Raw genomic sequence first — 14,777 nt, 5'->3', positions numbered from 1 at the left:
CAGCATGTGCAAAAAATTTTATGTTTGAACTGCTTAGCTGTTTAATAATTGCTATTATTATTTAATTTAGATGCCAAAATGGCTTCTACTTAGTTTACAACTATAAAATCAATACACAATCAAATCAATACATAATTAAGTCAACACATAATTGAAATACACTATTACAAATCCATCAGGGCATTAACCTATCCTTAATTAAAATTTCAATAAAACAAAGAGTAAAAATTTAAAAAAATGTTTAAACTGTCAAAACTGTATAATTGAAGGTTCCGTTCAAGGAAATGCTTGCATGAACAGGTGTGTCTTCAGGAGCCGGCGGCATGCCAACACTGATGGGGGGGAGCTCTAGTATTTCAGCAGGGAGGGCATGTCCTGCTTTGAGAGCATCCACCCAGCCCACGAAAGCCAATACCAGGGAACTGTGTCCATGGGAAAGTTTTCTGTTTCTTTCAATAGAACGGATCTGTGCTGTGTTCGTTTACAGAGGGTGATCTACCTTTGGAAGGAATTCGACGGCCTTTTCTTCTTTTTCTTACAGTGGCTACTCAGTGCTCTTAAAATGGGTCAGTGCTTTATCTGAAACTGAACGGTGACACTAGTGAAACGCCAATGGATGATGCCTGGATGCAGGGCTGGATGCTACGAGAAGCAGCTGGCGGTCTTGAAGATCATATTGGAAAGCAGCTTCTCCTCTTCTCCCTGTCTCTCTCTATATATATACCTCTCCTTAATCATGTTGCTTATATCACCCTGTTGGTAATAATATGCTTGTGCTTATAATGTGGGACTTACTTTTCCTTAACTTTCCCTCTCTCCTTTTTTTTAATTCAAAAGCAAATATGCCATCTTATGTGCAGTAGGCTTTGAGAGTAGGTTGATGAACCATGTTTCGTTTTGTTTAGCTAGGCTAACATGATACCTTTCCCCCCCTCCAACTTTCTTACTAAAAGACACGGTGACCTGTTTACCATAAATGTCTATAGTCTCCTAACTACGTTTTGTTTAGGCTTTGTGTAACCATTGTGTAACTTGTTGCTAGTTTACAACAGCCCCATCCACACTGTGTGTTTAAAGCAGTCCCATCCCACTTTTAAACAGTCAGGGGTTCCCCCAAAGAGTCATGGGAAGTGTAGTTTGTTAAGAGCGCTCAGAATAGGAGTCTCCTAATAACTCTCGGTCCCCTTAACAAACTGCAGTTCCCAGGATTCTTTGGGGGAACCCCTGACTGTTTAAAATGGCATGATGCTACTTTACGTGCATATGGGACCAACATTCTTCTCTTGCTAAAAACAATATGTCTGTCTCTATAAGCCAGTCTTTGCCAACCTAACACCCTGCAAATGTGTTGCCGTACAGTTTCCACCAGCCCGAGCCAATGGGCTAGTGGGAATTGTAGTGCAAAACATCTGGAAGGTGCCAGGTCAGTGAAAGCTGTGTTGTCACCTGTGCTTTGGCTCTCTGGGGTAGAATTCCCCTTGGTGCTTCCTGTTTTTTGTTTTTGTTTTTTTAAATAAAAATACAAATAAAAGGTACAGAACACTAAAGTGATGGGGGAGGATGAGCCATCCTTTTACCCGCGATGCCTTAAAATCATGCAAATGTCTTAACATGCCAAATATTCTCAGAGGCCTCCTAGAAGATCCGCCTTGAATTTTTCAGGTACTAATTAGCAACCTTTTCTATCGGGACAGGCTTTGTTTTTCCTCGGCCGAAAGAGCAACGGTATTTTCACAATTATTTTATATTGTATCATGATACTAAACGTCCCTTTGCAGTTTTGTAATAAATCGAACAGACACGAGGGGAGGTAAAGCGTGTGGTTTTTTTTTTTTTTTTTAAAAAATCCTCCTATTTTGGTTCACTGAACAAAATACGTCGGCAGAATCTGTAAAGACCCGGGGATGGGGGGGACCTGTGGCCTTCCAGTTGTGGTTGGACTACAACTCCCATCACCCCTGACCATTGTCCACGCTGGCTGGGGCAGATGGGTGCTGAGGTTCAGCCACATGGGGAGGACCACAGGATACCTACCCCTCTTCCCTCTCCAGCTGCAGTCTCCAGGAAAGTCACTGACCCCGCTCCCCCAAAATTTGGTTGCTGGGAGGAGTGGGGGGATGAAAACACATTGCTAGTAAAAACAAAAGAAGAACCTGCTGGAAAATGGCCCATCTAGGCCAGCATGCTGCTCTTACAGCGGCCAACCAGATGCCTGTGAGGAACCTGCAAGCAGGACCCAAACACAAGAGTAATAATAATAATAATAATAATAATAATAATAATAATAATAATAATAATAATAATTTATTTATACCCCGCCCATCTGGCCGGGTTCCCCCAGCCACTCTGGGCGGCTTCCAACAAAACACTAAAATACAGAAATCCATCAGACATTAAAGGCTTCCCTAAACAGGGCTGCCTTGAGATGCCTTCTAAAGGTCTGGTAATTGTTGTTCTCTTTGACCTCTAGTGGGAGGGCATTCCACAGGGTGGGTGCCACTACCGAGAAGGCCCTCTGCCTGGTTCCCTGTAACTTGGCTTCTCGTAGCGAGGGAACCGCCAGAAGGCCCTCGGAGCTGGACCTCAGTGTCCGGGCAGAACGATGGGGGTGGAGACTCTCCTTCAGGTATACCGGACCGAGGCCGTTTAGGGCTTTAAAGGTCAACACCAACACTTTGAATTGTGCTCGGAAACGTACTGGGAGCCAATGTAGGTCTTTCAGGACCGGTGTTATGTGGTCTCGGCGGCCGCTCCCAGTCACCAGTCTAGCTGCCGCATTCTGGATTAGTTGTAGTTTCCGGGTCACCTTCAAAGGTAGCCCCACGTAGAGCGCATTGCAGTAGTCCAAGCGAGAGATAACTAGAGCATGCACCACTCTGGAGAGACAGTCAGTGCGCAGGTAGGGTCTCAGCCTGTGTACCAGATGGAGCTGATAAACAGCTGCCCTGGACACAGAGTTGACCTGTGCCTCCATGGACAGCTGTGAGTCTAAAATGACTCCCAGGCTGCGCACCTGGTCTTTCAGGGGCACAGTTACCCCATTCAGGACCAGGGAGTCCTCCACACCCGCCTGCCTCCTGTCCCCCACAAACAGTACTTCTGTCTTGTCAGGATTCAATCTCAATCTGTTAGCTGCCATCCATCCTCCAACCGCCTCCAGACACTCACGCAGGACCTTCACCGCCTTCACTGGTTCTGATTTAAAAGAGAGGTAGAGCTGGGTATCATCAGCATACTGATGGACACCCAGCCCAAACCCCCTGATGATCTCTCCCAGCGGGTGCATATAGATGTTAAAAAGCATGGGGGAGAGGACAGAACCCTGAGGCACCCCACAAGTGAGAGCCCAGGGGTCTGAACACTCATCCCCCACCACCACTTTCTGAACACGGCCCAGGAGGAAGGAGCGGAACCACTGCATGACAGTGCCCCCAGCTCCCAAGCCCTCTAGACGGTCCAGAAGGATGTTATGGTCGATGGTGTCAAAAGCCGCTGAGAGTACTCTCCTCTCCTGCAGTTTCCAGCAACTGGTTAGACATGAGTGTGGGGTGTAAAGGTAAAGGACCCCTGGATGGTTAAGTTCAATCAAAGGGGACTATGGGGTACAGCGCTCATCTCGCTTTCAGGCTGAGGGAGCAGGCGTTTGTCCACAGACAGCTTTCCAGGTCATGTGGCCAGCAGGACTAAACCGCTTCTGGCGCACAATGGAACATCGTGACGGAAACCAGAGCGCACGAAAACGCTGTTTATCTTCCCGCAGCAGCGGTACCTATTTATCTACTTGCACTGGTGTGCTTTCGAACTGCTAGGTTGGCAGGAGCTGGGACAGAGCAATGGAAGCTCACTCCACCGTGTTGATTCAAACTGCTGGCCTTCCAATCAGCAAGCCCAAAAGGATTGGTGGTTTAGACCACAGCGCCACCCACATTCCCCAAGCATGCACAGTTATGTGTATGGCGTCCACAACTCTTTCACCGGTTAGCAAAAACATTGGTGAGCCCTGATCAAAATAACACACAAATGTGTAAAAAAACAAACCCACCTTAAATCCTATTATCAGTCTTAGATATTTGCAAGGAAGAGGCTGCTGTGTAGCTTTGCATCAACCTAATTGCGACTTGAAAGTCACTGGGACTGATTCGTATAAGAACTTGGCTGGATCAGGCTAAGTGTCAATCTAGCCCAGCGTGGTCTCCCCCTACAATTGGCCAAGCAGATACCTCTAGGATAAGGTTACCAGACGTCCCTGTTTCCCGGATTTACAAATCAGTCCCCATACAAAATTCATTGACATTGAAAAGTGTCCCCGGATTCATATAAAAAAAAATCTGTTTACCTTACTCTAGGAAGCCCACAAGTAGGCAGCTGGGGCTGGTCCTTGAGGCAAATTGGGCTCTGCCCCACCAACCTCAGCCAGCCCCCACCTGTCTTGCCATCTTCCTTACAACCTGCCCAGAGGGGGAGGGAACTGTTTGCTTTCTCCTCTCAAGTCTCAGTGTTGTAGAACTCAGCAAAGAGGAGGAATATGGGGGCAAAACTAGAATTAGTTGGCTCTGCCTCTTGCTCCACCTACCATTGGGCTCCTGGCGTTGCGTCTCAGCAGTCCAAATGGGCACCAGCCACCCCTGGAAATGGGATCTGAAAGGCAATTGCTCTCCCCTGCTCGTTTTGGAAGTGATGGCACCCTTCTGTAGTTTTGCTGCAGCCCAATCCTGTGTCTATTTGTTCTGGAGCAAGTCTGTATTCACCAGAGTTTTCTCCCAAATAAATGTGCCTAAGGAATACAGTTGTCTTGCTGTGTTTTCATGGGGGAAACCCTTGCCGCGTGTTGGCCCCATCCAAAAATTGAAACTATTGTGGTAGTTTTGGGGTGATCTTCGGCATGGATTGCCGATGGGAGAATAAATGAGTCACTGCCCTCAATTAAAATGTAGTAGAAACACTGACAACTGGGAAACACTGGCCTGCGAGCGCTCCAGTTGGAGAACAGCCTTTACCAAAAGGGTCATGGGCTTTGAAGAAACTCGAACTTGGGACGCAAGGGAGAAACGTGCTAAGAGGAAGGCACGCTTGGCAAATCCACACCGTGATCAACTCCCGCCTGGAAACCAATGTCCCCACTGTGGAAGGACGTGTGGATCCAGAATTGGCCTCCACAGTCACTTACGGACCCATTGTTAAAACCAGGGGTCAGCAACCTTTTTCAGACCATGTGGTGGGCGGCCGGACTATAAAAAAATGAATAAATTCATATGCCCCACAAATAACCCAGAGATGCATTTGAAATAAAAGCACACATTCTACTCATGTAAAAACACCAGGCAGGCCCCATAAATAACCCAGAGATGCATTTTAAATAAAAGGACACATTTTACTCATGTAAAAACACGCTGATTCCCGGAGCATCCGTGAGCCGGATTGAGAAGGCGATTGGGCCGCGTCCGACCCACGGGCCTTAGGTTGCCTACCCCTGGTTAAAACTGTGTTTATGGAAGGCAATCTTACTCGGCTACGAGTGATTGCCAAAGAAGAAGAAACACTGAGCGTACAAATAATTTCCTAAAACCCCAGGGAATGTCAGTGGGGAAATCAATTTCTTAGGTTGCATATGTACCATACATTCAAAGGGGGTTGGGGATTGTAGCCTCTGTGAGGGGTAAACTATAGTTCCCACAATTCTTTGGGGAGGAGGGATGTGCTTTAAATGTATGGTGTGTGCATGCAGCCTTATAAGGGAAGAAGTTTAGCCCAGGGTCTGAATCGAAGGGTCCATAAAGGCAAGCAAGATATGTAGATTAAAACCGTGGACTAGATGAGGAAATGAGCTGTCATTTTCTTCACAGTAATGTAAACTCTTCTAAGCTTCCCATAGACTTGTTTCCTGAGTGCTCTAATTCTGCTTGGTGCTGGTGGTGGTGTTGGCAGGGAAGAGAGGAGAGGATGAGATTTCCTTCCCTGTTGTGCCTTTGGTGGTGAGATGGGCCAGGAACTGCTGAGCCATTGCAAATGGCTCAGTACTCCAGGTCTGGCTCATAGGCTTTGCAACCTCTATCCGAAGGCCCACATCCACACTATGCATTCAAAGCAGTATCATACCACTTTTTTAAAAAGCATGCTGTCGGGAACCGGAGTCAGGGGCAGGTCAGCAAGAAAATTTCTGGTGTCAGTGAAGTTAACTCTTGATTCAAAGAAACCCAAACAGCACAGACCTATTGATCGCGGCAACTCTTCCCAGTAGGTCTTGCCCAGGCTTCCTCAAACACGCCCCTCTAGGGATGATGGGAGTTGTAGTCCCAACACAGCTGGAGGGCCAAGTTTGGCCAAGCCTGTACTAGAGGAACCCTTGGTCTGATCCAGCCATCAGGCCTCTTCTTCTGTGGTGTTTTGGCAGGAGGAAACCCACCATGACACGGTCTCCTGAACAAGCTTTGAATTATCCATTTAGTCTGTCTCCGACTTAAATTTCTGGTGGCAGGCTGTCAAACAATGTATGGATCTGACTCGGTGAGGTTGCCTTTTGTTGCGCAGCAGAGTCTCGAATGGCTCTGCGGTTGTCTAGCCATTAAAAAATAATGCCGATATGGACTCTTGTTTCTTCTTTCCCACCCCACCCCACCCCACCCCCACCCCCACCCCCATTGATTAAGTTGAACTGAGAACTTGAGAGATTTCTGAGCAGCTTTGCTTACAAGCATTTGTTGCGACAGGCCAGCGTCCCAACTTTCTGAGCTTTTCTTCTTTGCGTCGTCGTGAGGGAAGCATTTTATGCGGAAGAGGTGACGGAAGAAGGCCTGCGGTAATCGCAGCATCACTTCAAAATGGTGGTGTTTGATTATGGCAGCAACCACTCGAACACACCAGTTTCCTGCATGAGTATAAGTATATTGCTGCAGGAGAGGGGGACCTCGGCCCCCGAGGCCTCTCAGTCTGGCCCTCAGAACTCTCCCCGGGCCACACGCCTCACTGGCTCTCTGCTTTACACCCCCATTGTTAGTGACCTCCCCAGCTGGGCTGCAGGAGTTGCTGGAAGGAGGCGTACAAAGCACCATCCAACCATCTGAGGGACTTCAATAGACTGTAGGGTTTCCAGGGTCTCCAAACTAAGGCCCGGGGGCCGGATGTGGCCCACGCGAGCCAATTGTGTGGCCCCCAACTACCTTTGCCACCCGCTCTTACCGGCACGCCGCAGTGTGGTTGCCCATCTCTGGGTCGGCACAGCGCCAGAAATAGCTTGTGCGCATGTACACAAGCTATTTCTGGTGCTGCGCCGATCCGGAAGTGCACCGGAAATGGCATTTGCGCATGCGCAGAAGCCATTTCTGGCGGCGCCCCATGCCAGAAAAAGCAAGTGTGTGCGCGTATGGGAGCGCATTCCCCCGCCCTCCGGCCCGCCACGCGATCGGCGCCGGAGGAACCGGCCCCAAGGCGGGTAAGTTTGGGGATCCTTCGCCTTCTCCCAAAGATATCCCACAAGGTAGTAGAGGTTTAGGGTCAGAGTTTTCCTTCTCCTAAATGGGCTACTTTCCCAGGTTGATGAGCCTTATCTGCCCTGCAATTCTCTCTACAGCACATGCAGAATCCGCCTCCTTGACTGTTGGACCCTCTCTTGGTCTCATCCGCACAATCCTCTGGAGCCTGTCTTTGCATGCTGGGGAATTCCCTAACTCATTGAGGGTTTGAGACCCATCGGCTACCCTCACCTGGTTTAGCCGGACAGTCAAAGCCATTCTCGGGGTGTGGCCACTGTCATGTGTTTACAACTTGTAGGCAGTGGCGGAGGAACCCTCTCTAGCACCTGGGGCGCGGCAGCCCGTACGGAGTGCGCAAGTGCGGCATCCTGTGTGGAGTGCGCATGTGCGGCAGCCCGTACAGTTGCTGTGTGAGAGGCAGCCTGTACGGATGCCGCGTGGGCGGCGCCCATACGGACTGCGCATACCCTCGGCCACTCTACAGCTCCCTCCGCCCCCAACTTTGTACGCCTCTGCTTGTAAGAGCCACAGGTGAGATCTGAATGCAGAGTGGGGACCAAAGGTGGACAAAGTATCCTAGAAGGAGCAGGACATGTCACCCACCATAGGTACTACCCTCCCGTAACAACCCCCACGCCTCTCTCTTTTATTTCTTTTAAGTAACAGTTGATTATTCAGCCTAGCCGTTTCAAAAAGGTCTCCTGGGTCAGAACTCAGAAAATACATAATTATAATACAGTAAATCATTTAGGTACAGTGGTACCTCTACTTACGAATTTAATGTGTTCCGAACACACATTTGTAAGTCGAAAAAATTCGTAAGTCGAAGCAACCCTATCTAAAAATTCGTAAGTAGAAAAAATCCTATCTAAACTGCATCCAAGATGGCGGACGGAGCTCCATTTGTAAGTAGAAAAATTCGTAAGTAGAGTTATTTGTAAGTAGAGGTACCACTGTATTTAGGTCCCTACAATGCTGTCTTATTCAGAGTCTGTCCATCCAGCTCAATATTGTCTATCTACACTGACTGACAGTGACTCTCCAGGGTTTCAGACGGGTGTGTCTCTCCCTGCCCTGCCTGGAGATGATGAGGGACCTTCTGCATGAAAATAGCTCAGTCAGTAGAGCACAAGACTCTTAATCTCAGGGTTGTGGGTTCAAGACCCATGTTGGTCGAAAGATTCCTGCATTGCAGGGGGTTGGACTAGATGACCCTTGTGGTCCCTTTCAACTCTACAATTCTGTGATATTTCTACTACTGTAATCAGATGCCCTGCCACCAAGCTGCGACCCAAGAAGCTCAATTGTTAGGGTTTTGGACAGGGCTCCTTCCCAGTCCTTCCTGGAGATGCTGGGGATTGAACTGGGACCTTTCGCATGCAAAGCAAAGTGCTCTGCTCTTGAGTTGGGACCCTTCCTCTTCAGTAGGGGTTTCCTCCTTGGCAAGCATGTGCAGAATTGCAGCAGCCTTAGATCCTAAACAAGGCTGACGGGATTCTCCATGATGTGACCAGCTCATTTTCCTAACCTCCCCTGAAACTGTTATTAGTCCTGGTTTGAGGGTCATGGCGCTTACGTGTGACTTGGAAAGTGTTCTGAGTGCCTGATAGAATCATATAGTTGGAAGGGGCCACGAGGGTCATTTAGCCAAACTGGTTCCAACGCAGGAATCTTTTGCCCAACGTGGGGCTTGAACCCACGACCCTGAGATTAAGAGTCTCGCGCTTTACCGACTGAGCTATCCCAGGCCGACCCTTGTTTTCATAAACAGAAAACAGCACTATCCAGTTTTAAAACGCAGAACTGGCTGGCTGAGTCCTTCAGGCTGGGGATGTGCACACCACAGGTTTCATATATCTACGGTACTTTCCCTTTTCCCTTTTTACTACAGCTCCAAGACCTACCAAGCAGAGAGGGCTGCAAAAGGCAGTCGGCTAGAATCAGTGGAGGTCGATCCATAAGGATATCCTCCTCAGTCTCGGCTTTGCCTTTGTAGAACTCAGCAGAGAAGATAGGGACAAAACCTGAATTAGTTGGCTCCACCCCCCATTTCCTTGGCTCCACCTACTAACGGGCACCCAGACCTCTGCCCTACCATTCCCAATGAGCTCTGGCCCCCACTGGTTACAATTAAAGAACAGGGTGCTTCTGAGCACATCTTGAGCCTGGCAATCTCATTTTCAGTACCAGAGCTGAGCTCACCAGTCCTTAAAAACGCAGGCACGCCTATCCTCTCCTGGTTACCCGCAAGCCTTCTTCATTTCAAAAATCTAATTTAGGTGCAGAAGAGTGGATTTGTTGCTATTGCTGAAGCAGCAACCCTTGGTGATCTCCTGCAGGTCACCCAAATGATCTACCAACACATTGCTGATGTAAACTTCAACCCAACCCGTGCTGTGGGCTGTCAAACACCCCCCCCCCCATGCCCCACAAGGTGAATTGTACAAAAGACCCGCTGTTCTGTATGGCTCCAGTCAACATTGCCGCCACTCGGCAAATACAGGTTTGAGGAGGAGGCGGCAAATTCCTTCCCAAGTTTGAGTTTTAGAAATGATTAAGCTGCCAGCCTTAAAAATAGACTTGGCGTGCCATGCACCCAGGAGAGCACAGTTGTACAGGGGTGCTGGATTCCCACCCTCCACTCTTGTTACACGGGAGGGGGGGATATTAAACCTTCAAGCCTTGTCCTAGGAGCCAGCTCGCAAGTCAAGTCCCTTTCCAAACACACTGTTCTTTTGCCAGAATCTTCCTTCCCTATGCAAGCAGTTGAAACCCAATAGCCCATTTGCAAGATTGCCCAAGGTGGAGAAACCAACCCTTGCTAATTTGAAGGAGGGTTTGGGTGGGGGAAATAGTTTATTTCCAGGGGGAAATAGTTTTATTTCCAGGGGAAAATAGTTTTCTTTCCAATGTGTGTTGTTTAGTCGTTTAGTCGTGTCCGACTCTTCGTGACCCCATGGACCATAGCATGCCAGGCACTCCTGTCTTCCACTGCCTCCCGCAGTTTGGTCAAACTCATGTTCGTAGCTTCGAGAACACGGTCCAATCATCTTGTCCTCTGTCGTCCCCTTCTCCTAGTGCCCTCAATCTTTCCCAACATCAGGGTCTTTTCCAAGGATTCTTCTCTTCTCATGAGGTGGCCAAAGTATTGGAGCCTCAGCTTCACAATCTGTCCTTCCAGGGAGCACTCAGGGCTGATTTCCTTAAGAATGGATAGGTTTGATCTTTCCAATGTGGAGGCCCATAAAGGCTCTGATCCACTTCCAAACACGTTCAGGCACCTCTGGGTTGTAGCCAATGCTAGTCCTACTCAGAGCAGACCCATTGAAACTGATGGGTGTGACTAACTCAGTTTCATTAATTTCAATGGGCCTGCTCTATGACTTAGTCTCATACATGCCTATGTATTTTTTTCTTTGAGAATGTCAGCTGTAACTCATCTAGATCACACACATTGATCTTCTAAGGCTGTTTTAGTGCTGCTGTCCAGCAAGCATGTTGTACTGGTCAAAGAAAGGTAAGTGACCTAGTTTGGATGGGGTCACACTCTCCCAGGTGTGTAGTTTGGAGATGTTCTTAGATGCAACTCAGTCACTGGAGGAACAGGTGTCTTCAGTATTTAGGAGAGCCTTTTAGCACCAGTGTTGAAGCAATGATTCTTCAACAACATCAACTTCGTTGGACTGGTCATGTTGTGCGGATGCCTGATGATCGTCTTCCAAAGCAACTACTCTATTCCGAACTTTAAAATGGAAAGCGTAATGCTGGTGGACAACAAAAGAGGTTTAAAGACTGTCTCAAGGCAAATCTTCAAAAATGTAGTAGAAACACTGACAACTGGGAAACAACTGGCCTGCGAGCGCTCCAGTTGGAGAACAGCCTTTACCAAAGGTGTCATGGGCTTTGAAGACACTCAAACTCAGGACGAAAGGGAGAACCATGCTAAGAGGAAGGCACGCTTGGAAAACCCTCACCGTGATCAACTCCCGCCTGGAAAACCTATGTCCCCATTGTGGAAGGACGCGTGGATCCAGAATTGGCCTCCATGTCACTTACGGACTCATTGTTAAAACCGTGTTTACGTGTTTACCGTGCTACGAGGGATCGCCAAAGAAAGGAGAGAGATGCAAACAGACAGTGGTTTAAAAGGCAATTTTATAATCATAATAATATGCAAACACTGCGATCATTTTTATGTCTACTTTGAATTAAGCCTCATTGAATTCAGAGAGACTTACTCCCAGGCAACCCTGCTGCAAATGCTGTTGCAATCAGTTAGTTTCTTTACTCGTTTACTGATCCTCTTATATTCTAATATCAATACTTTCCCCCTCAAAATAAACTTCCATACATTTGTGTGTATCTTGAGTGCTTACACACACACACACACACACACACACACACACACAGAGAGAGAGAGAGAGAGAGAGAATTACAATGACTAACAAAACAGAGATATTAAAGCCTTGGCTTCTGCCTCCAAGACCATAATGTCTGCTTTGTCTGTCACTGTAATAGATGGTTTTAGTGACTGACACATCACCGCTCAAACATTCAGAACAGACTTATGATGCTTTAGAAATCGTGCACAGGCTTTTCCTGGTTTTTTTTCTTAAATAAAAAAACTTACTTAATAAAATCCACATACAGCTCAATCGTAGAAACAACCTCAAAGCGGTTTACCAAAAAGCAGTTTATTTGTTTATTCTTGCATTTATATCCTGCCTCCCCCCTCCAGAGAGCCCAAGGTGGCATGCACACTTCTCTCGCTCTTCATTTGACCCTCACAACAACCCTGTGAGGCAGTTCGGGCGGAGGGAGGGTAACTGACCCAAAAGTCACCCAGCGGGCTTTGTGGCTGGCTGCGAATTTGAACCCCGGCCTCCCAATGTCCTACCCTAGCACTTTAACCACCGCTCGACACTGGCATGCATGTATGTGTCAAAAAAACACATATAACGCAGGCACACATTTTATCATCTATCGCCATCCAACATCTAGACACGCACACATGCAGAAGACCCTGTTTCCTTGCCAGCTGCTTGAGTGCTTCCAACTTGGAAAGGAGGCTCTCTTACCCCCCTCCTTTTCCATCTGATGTCTGCGAAAGAGTAATACTAATAATAACAAAAGGGAGAACGGAGGATGCTCTATAGACACGACCAGCCCTGGCCACTCGCTTGCAGGCTGGAAAAGGAGGCGGAGGATGCAGATAGGGTGGCTCAGGGCGAGGCTCTGATTGGCTGAGGGGCTGTGGGCAGGGCTGGGCCGCATCCTGCCCCCGCCTTGCCTTTTTAATTTTTCTCTCTTGGCCAGACCTCTCTGATGCAGCAGCAGCAGCAGCAGCAGCAGCAGCAGCAGATTCTGGCTGACAGGCGCGTGCAGAGAGAGAGAGAGAGAGAGAGACCTTTTCGGAGTCAGGAGGGGGGACCGGAGGGGGAGAAGCAGCAGCAGCTCGGAAAAGAGGGTGGCTCGCCTCTCCGGAGGAAGCTACATCTGGTGCAATCCCCTCCGATCCCTTAAGAGAGAAAGATGAGCACGGCCATACGATACAAAAGCAAGCTGGTCAACCCAGGTAAGACGAGGGGGCTCCTAATGGGCGCGTTTGCATTCATGCATTCATTATTATTATTATTATTACTGGGATTCATGCCGGACGTTGCTAATGCCTTCCCGTTTTATTCCCCTCCTCTCCGATCCCCTTCTGGACATCTCTCGCTGCTTCCCAACGTGTCCCTTTGCAGAAGAAAAACAGGTGAGGCTGATTTTATTATTATTATTATTATTATTTTATTTTTATTTTATTTTCTCGGTTGTGGCTCTTTTTATTCCCAAGTGATGCTATCAAATCAGGGTGCCTCCCCCTCCCCCGAAAAAGAGGCGCATCCCTTTTCTTTGCTGCTTTAAGGAAGGACCTATTCTCCACCCCCTTCATCCTCTTTGTCAGCCCCTAATCTTGAGGGACTTTTGCTGTGTGGAAGCTTCAATTGTATGTGTGTGTATTTTGCTACCAGCCTGCTGTCTCGGTAGCTGACACTGGGGAAGGCGGCAGGGTGGAGAAAAAGGAGCTCTGCTTCCTCTTTTAATGGCTGGAACAAAAACCCCATGATGGATTCTGGTGGCATCCACTCTCTGTGTGGTGCTGGCGATGGCGTGGTGTCTGCATGTGTTTTGGAGCAAGGCTCCACGCCCAGTGGATGGTCAGACAACCCGACTTGGTCGCCCTCGTGGTGCTCTAGGGCACGATTGGGAAATCTGTGACCTCTCTCCAGTATGTTTTTCAGCTGCATCCACCATCATGCCAATTGGCCAGGGATGATGGAACTGGAATGCATCTAGACTTAGGACCACAGGTAACCCACACCTGCTTTAGGGCCAGGCAGGTGGAGATGGCCCAGTTTGCATTTCTTTGGGATCCTTCTTTTGACATTAAAAGCGTGCTGTTGTTGTTTTCCTTTTTTTTTTACATTAAAAGCGTGCTGTTGTTTTCCTTTTTTTTTACATTAAAAGCGTGCTGTTGTTGTTTTCCTTTTTGATACTTCCCTTCCTTGCTGTGGTCCACACCTCTTCAGCATCCTTTTGGAACACATCTCTCTGGAGATGTGTGCCTGTTTGCGTGAGCTTGGAAGGGGTGATGCAACTAGAACGCATCAAGGAAGACTTGTTTATCTGTGACTTCATTTGCGCCTTTGTATTTCTAGCATCTAGCAGAAAATGGTGTGTGTGTGTGTGTGTGTGTGTGTGTGTGTGTGTGTGTGTATGGCTGATCTATCTGCACGCCTTTTAAAATGTGGGTTTGTTATTGTAGGATGAACCGAAGCCTGGGAGTGTGTCTCTCTGTGTATTTAATGAGAAAGTATTCCCCCCCCCCCCCTGGTGATTAAGCTTCAGCATCAGCCCAGGGAGTGAACTGAGATTGGCTTGGCCTTTCAGTATCATGAATCATTCTCAATGGAGATACAGGAAGAGTTGAATTAATGTCTCTTGGCTTGGTGCTTAAGGTTTGGTGGGACAGAAAATCCAGCGGTTAAAGGAATTGCAAGAAAATAAAAGCTTATTTGGGGATTTGGTATTATAAACCGGACTGTGTGTGTCAGAGAGAGAGAGAGAGAGAGAGAGAGAGAGAGAGAGAGAGAGAGAGAGAGAGAGGGAAGACAGTTTATTCTGCAATTACCGTCACAGTTGGCCTATGGAATGAACAGGGTGATGCTTCAATTCTCCTGGTTATTAATAATTTCTGGCAGCAGATAAGTGCAGACTTGAAGTGGTGGCTTTGCTGATGCTCATTGAATCTGGGACTTTCTCTGT

General features: G+C 48.0%; 1 protein-coding gene and 1 non-coding gene across 2 annotated transcripts in view; one reads left to right on the top strand and one right to left on the bottom strand.

The window, feature by feature from the left end:
* The window catches only part of LOC118075694 (septin-2), a 63,121-nt gene extending 61,317 nt beyond the window's left edge, over positions 1-1,804 (top strand). Inside the window, exon 13 of the mRNA XM_035097841.2 lies at positions 542-1,804. The gene's annotated coding sequence lies outside the window, so the exon portion shown is untranslated. The remainder of the gene's footprint in view (positions 1-541) is intronic.
* Positions 1,805-9,144: 7,340 nt separating this feature from the next.
* Positions 9,145-9,218, bottom strand: TRNAK-CUU (transfer RNA lysine (anticodon CUU)). Its single transcript has one exon. It is a non-coding gene; the product is annotated as a tRNA-Lys (tRNA).
* Between the last annotated feature and the right edge of the window lie 5,559 nt (positions 9,219-14,777).

This window comes from Zootoca vivipara, chromosome 17 (assembly GCF_963506605.1).
Source record: "Zootoca vivipara chromosome 17, rZooViv1.1, whole genome shotgun sequence".
Lineage (NCBI taxonomy): Eukaryota > Metazoa > Chordata > Lepidosauria > Squamata > Lacertidae > Zootoca > Zootoca vivipara.
Note: the sequence above shows the minus strand (reverse complement) of the source record. Positions and strands in the feature narration are given on the sequence as shown.